At 39.1% G+C, this 6,000-nt stretch overlaps 2 long non-coding RNA genes across 2 annotated transcripts; both read left to right on the top strand.

Moving 5' to 3' along the window:
- The first annotated feature begins 762 nt into the window (after positions 1–762).
- Positions 763–3,014, top strand: LOC146577726 (uncharacterized). Its single transcript, XR_014891435.1, has 4 exons — positions 763–2,212; positions 2,324–2,473; positions 2,643–2,786; positions 2,884–3,014. It is a non-coding gene; the product is annotated as an uncharacterized LOC146577726 (long non-coding RNA).
- Positions 3,015–3,146: 132 nt separating this feature from the next.
- On the top strand, positions 3,147–5,677 carry LOC146577725 (uncharacterized). The gene is made up of 4 exons (XR_014891427.1): positions 3,147–3,213; positions 3,461–3,642; positions 3,740–3,850; positions 4,337–5,677. It is a non-coding gene; the product is annotated as an uncharacterized LOC146577725 (long non-coding RNA).
- The last annotated feature ends 323 nt before the right edge of the window (positions 5,678–6,000 follow it).

Genomic DNA, 6,000 nt, shown 5'->3' with positions numbered 1-6,000 from the left:
ACAATGGCCACCAGGCCAAAGCAATGGTTTTGACTCGATCAGCGTTAACCCCGCCCCCTGAGTTTGATGGGTGAGGCTGACAGATAAAATTATTTCATGATGAGAGCCAGGCGTCAGGACTGCCAAAATGAAATAAATAAATATATCATTAAATAATTAATTAAATGTGTCAATAATTAATGAAATGTGTCAATAATTAATTAAAATGTGAAATACATAAATAATTAATTAAATGTGTCAATAATTAATTAATTAAATGTGTCAATAATTAATTAAAATGTGAAATACATAAATAATTAATTAAATGTGTCAATAATTAATTAATTACATGTGTCATAACTATTTATTTAATTAATTAATTCCAATTTTAATTAATTATTGCCACATTTAATTAATTATTTAATGGTGTATTTAATTAATTCATTATGGCAGTCCTGGCGTTCCATACTAGCGTTCAGGCTAACTTAGCATGCTAGCATTTCAGCTGCGTTCTCGGCTAAAACTCATTAAAAACGTATATTAGCAAACTCTGTCCTCCACAAAACTTATCCCGAACGAGTCTCTTAACGACAAACAAAAATGTGGCGGTTCGGCTGTATTCACATTGCAGCTTGGGGTCTGAACAAACTGATCAACGTGGCAGTGACTTACCCCCCACCCACTTGAAACGTAAAGGCAAATAGGCGGAGCGGTTAGTGCTACGTTTGTGCTGATTTGTGCAGGTAAAATTAGCGTTTGTGCTGCTACAGTATCTGAGATATAATGATTTTAATTATTACGGCCTACGCTGTATAACACCAGTGTCTGTGGCAGTGAGTTTCAGCAGCTGTGGAGTTTTGCACTTTTTCTAGGCTTGCTGCATATTAACTTTTATTAGTTTACACTTTAGTAACACAATTTATTCAGCGGAAAGGTCGATATTTCTTTTGTTACTAGTGCAGAAACGTACACAAGGTAGGCTAAAGTTTTTATTTTTTCTGTGGCAAAACTGAGTTTCATGTGAAGTGATTCACGTATACCTAAATTATTATTATTTTTTACATACCCAGTTGGCCTCTATGATTTTGTTTTGAATTATATATGTTCATTATTATTAATGTAGCTGTCTCAGAAAAAATGAAGTGTTTGCTTTGATAGATTGTTACCTACGTGTAGAAAACGGAATATTCCACAGCACTTAGGCGAGGGATCTTCAACCTGCGGCTCTAAAGCAACATGTGGCTCTCCGGCCCCTCCACTGTGGCTCTTATAAGACCAAGTAAGTCATTTTTTTATTATAAAGACAACAAGAAAGGGTTCTGTTAACAGTTTTTTTTTTTTTTATGAAATATCTGCATTGACTATTCATTGAATGTACAAGGCTTTTAAAAGTGATTTAATGTTTCTTAGGTTCAAATCTGTTTACTGTAATTTTCAAGTTGGTTGCCCATCTTTCCTAATTTTCAATTATTATGGAAAGGATGCTCGTAGCTGGCTTCATTTTAACAAATACTTTTTTCCGTTATAAAGCTTTGATGATTCATTGTCTTATCAAATCTAAAAATAAACATTTTTATTTACATTTCCATAGCTTACACGATATAACAACTCATTTTCTAGATATTTATAGGCTGTTTCTTTTTTTAGGCTCTAGACAGGTTTTGTAGCAGCAGGGGGGAAAGGGGCCCTTTGAAATGAAAAGGATGCTGACCCCTGACTTAAGCCACCAGGTAAACACAAAAGAAATACTGGAAAATTATTGACAGAAAAATGGAACGGTTACTTTCAAGGCTATGGGTGAAGGTGACTTGGTGTGTAAAAGCAAATATACATCAGACTGACAAAGAAAAGAGTGTTAAAAGATTTTTAATTTAGAACTTTAACTTTATGTGCAAAACTGAACTTACTGATAACACACACTAGCCATTTGAACACATGTAACTGTAATGAACCAAATAAAACAGAAAAATGCAGGCAGCACTCAATATACTGTGTATAACACAGCATGGGGTTGTATTTTTTTCTTTTCAGATGCTCCTGTCACTCCATTTCCCAGGTCATCATAGCACTCCCACACACATGGAGCTCTCCTGCAGTATGCAGTGTAATGCCCCAAACCATCAGTGGTCATCTTTCCATGGAAAGCAATTAATGCCCTCAAAGTGAACGACTTTCCTTGGAGAACCAGGTTGGAGGGAAATTCATTCAGTGGAAATTCTGTTTGATTTGCAAGGTCAGTATCAATCCACACGATATCTCCAATGTTGTAGCTGTGAGTAACTGTCCCTGCACAGAGCTCATTTCCTGTGGTGCTGTCTTCTGTTTTGAATTCTGATGGACACAGAGATGGATTGGAGAGTGGCCTGAGGCAGGTAGACTCAGGTAGGCCAAGTCCTGCTTCCACAGCCGTGCCAAGATGAGCCATACCAGACTCTTTGAGGACAGAGATGGCAGGAGAAACAAATGGCACTTCCCTTGTCATCCCTTTGCTGAGGTAGCAGTGCTGTGAAGAGCAGTGTTTGGTAAAATAAACACTTGAGATGTTCCTCATTGTCTTAGCAATTACAGCGGAGATATTGCACTGAGCATCAATTTGGATCGCAGCAGACCTCAACGAGACAGCTTCAAACATTACACTAAGCAGCTCTGCTCTCCTTCTGTAGGTTTGTTGGGTCACACCATCTGTGGCAATGGCTTTCACCAGCTGCAGGACTGGGTTTTCACTGTCTTTCAGAACAGCATTTTGAAATGTGGAGCTGTCACAGAAGGCACAACATAAGCACTGAAAAAATGCATCAAATGCACAGGTATTGAGCACAGAGATTGTCGATTCCCCTAATCTAATAGGCTTATGGAGGTTTCCATTTTTTAATAATCCCACTTTCACTCTTTTGGCCCCAAAAGTTTCATCTGCATGGAGCCATTCGGTACATGAAGAGAGGTAGGAAGTCCTCTTCCTTTTTTTGGGTGGAACAGCTAGGCCCCTCCAGTTCTCAACTGCATCCCCATCAGCCGGAAGAATGTTTGTGGCAGCATCAGATCCCACAAATGGGTGAGCATCCATTTTTATTTTGTCTTCTGCATTGTGAGTCGTCATGGATCCAGAATTGGCATCTGTGACTTTCAGTGATCCCACCGTTGCCTCATCTTTGACCTTTTCTTTTGCAGAACAAATCCGCATATTTCCCTCGATGAAGGAAAGATGACGAGCAATGAAGCGATCGACTCGAAGAGGCAAGTTGTCATGTTTGAAAAGGCCATGTTTTATGTTTTTGAAATCAGCTTCAACAGTGGCTGAACTTGCTGTGATGCTGGTGCTTTGGAAGAGAGGGACCATTATTCCTGTCCAGAGTGGCAAGTAACTTGCCAGTCTTATTATATGAGGAATAATCTCAGGGAGAAAGTGAATATTATCTCTATCCCCATTTGCTGCAGCAAGTGACCTGCTCTCCTCACATATTTCTGTTACCCACTGTCGCAGGTCAGTCTGGATCTCATCCACTGAATCCACTCTCTCACTTTCCTCCGTCTGTTCATCTGGAATGATGATGGAGTCTTGAGCAATTTGGGCTTTCAAGTATTTCTTGCACCTTTCTGAAGGAAGAGGTGCTCCAGAACTGTCATCACCTTCTGCCTCACTGAGGGCCACAACAGTGATAGCATGTAGGAGCTGTTTTGCATGGTCCAAACATTGAGACTGAAGAGGTTTTGCTAATGACCTGACAAAGAAATCTTTAACACGATGTGTTTTCTTCTTCAGGCAATCCCACTGGCATATCATCTTGATGCAGTGCGCAACATCAACCCTGATATAACAAGGGGGGAGTTTGGCAGACTGGGTTCCAAGAAGGACATGAAAGCATTCATTAAGGTAGGACTTCAGATCAGGATGAGGAGTGAAAGCCTTGACCAGAGCTCCCAGAATTGCCAGAGAAAAGTCACTCACAGCATACTTTGGCACAGGTGCACCTGCACGAATCCATTCTGTCAACCAGTTTGCGATGGCATTAACATCATGTTTCTCTGACAGCATTTGCACCACTGGGACACTGGGGCAATTGTTTTCTTTCAGAATACCTTGATAAAGGAAGATATGGCCAGATTTGCCATTTGGTCTCAGCAGTTTTTTCACAACTGAACCGGTTGCATCAAAACACACAGTTGGGGGAGATTTTTTTGACAATGTCTTATAAACATGCATCTGTGTTTGACTCCAGTAGTGACAGAAAAACTTGTCCAGTCCAATATCTCGGATGCTACCACTGTGAGGAACACTATATTTTAACAATTGCAGAGATGCAATGGGGTCCTTATCTCCTAATTCCAAGTCTTTTCTCTCTTGTTTGGCTTTTCGCAGAGTGGCCAAATTTGGAAGGTGGCTTGGCTCAGGATCTCCAACATCCATCAGATCTGCTGCCCTCGCTGACCTCCATACAGCCGGTTCCATTCTGCCCTCACACAGCTCTTTAGCGATCTGTTCACGCAGGTTTCCAGACATGAACCGCTTGGAGTGGCCAGTGTGCAGGGAGAAATCTGTATTTCTCATGAAACACTGGAGCACCATTGGACTATTAATTGCTGGCTGTCTGTCACATGACATTTCTAACTGGCCATGACACTCCTTACAGTCGCCTCTGATGTCCAGATAATTATTGTTGACAGTTGGATGGACCTTTGCTCTACGGAACACAAGTGTACATGTATTTTTGATCTTCTTCCATATAAGATCGTTGATGATATGAGTCCAAGTGCCAGGTTTCAAAATTGTGTATTCCCTTTTTAGGGTAGGAGAAAACTTGTCATTGTATTCAACCTTTTCAGGAATAAATTTAACCCAGTCCTCAAAAGGGACTTCTAGTTCAAAAGCTTGACAGTTTTCTTGTCCAGGAGAAATGCAATGTGAATCTAACTCTCCTTCACTATTACTTTCCTGATCACTGATTTCCAAAGCTGACCAGATGTTGTGTCTATTTAGCTTCACAAAAGTGTACAGGGCCTTTGCTGACATCTTGTCTTCTAGCTGCTGACTCAGCTCTTTCCAGACTGATGCAGCTGGAGTGGCTATTTTGCCATTTTGGACTATGGCCTCTTTTGAATTGCAAAGAACTGCAAAAATGGAAACCTTGTCTACAGATGGCTTTCGAGGCATCTAAAAAAAAACACACTATGATTATGATGGAGCAAAATGTGATTTCTGAACTATATACACAGCCAGGAGCAACCCCTCCCCCAAGTTCTCCACCAATCTACACTTTCATATTTTGTGGAATTATTGTTTTTAAGATGGAGCTATTGAATTTGTGAGTTTATTAAATTGAGTCTGAGTATTTAACCCATGTACTGTACAGCACTTTAGTCCAGTGTGCTACATGTTTTAAAGTGCTTTAGAAACTTTTTTCTTGGACATTTTTGAAAATGTTTAACATTGAAAAAAAATCCTTTTGATCCAGATAGTTAGCTATATCATGTATTAACTCAGTAACTAAAACCTCAGTATTTTAAATGTAAGCTTACCTTGTTCAGAAATCAGATGAACGCTGTTCTAAGAATCCTTCAGACACAGTAATGCCAAATAATAGTTTTTTCTGCCAGAAAATGTGTATTTGATGCAAAAGACTGCTAGCTTGTTCGTTTCTCAAAAAGTGTTCATGGGAGTGTAAAATGTTCAAATGTAGTTTTCAATAAAGTTTTTTTAATCCACTCTAAAAAAAATAAATACTCAAGCATTTGCATCGTGGTTTTATGAACAAAAAGTGATTGAAGTAAAGAAATTGAAGTTAAAAAAAAATACACTCATTACAAATTTAGCTGATTAAATACAACAAGAGGGTTTTTTTAACAGAACTTTATTGAACAAGTGAACACACAAAGTGAAAGGTCATTTGAAAAAGACATTTTTCAGCAGTAAACCATAACAGGATATCTCAAATCATAGCAGCACAAACGCTAATTTTACCTGCACAAATCAGCACAAACGTAGCACTTAAAAAGTAGACCATTTTGGCCCGTTTTGGAGCAGTC

Source organism: Mchenga conophoros, linkage group LG3 (assembly GCF_057382185.1).
Source record: "Mchenga conophoros isolate Kocher_MC1m ecotype Shallow Benthic linkage group LG3, M_conophoros_male_GT1.1, whole genome shotgun sequence".
In the NCBI taxonomy this organism is placed as follows: domain Eukaryota; kingdom Metazoa; phylum Chordata; class Actinopteri; order Cichliformes; family Cichlidae; genus Mchenga; species Mchenga conophoros.
Note: the sequence above shows the minus strand (reverse complement) of the source record. Positions and strands in the feature narration are given on the sequence as shown.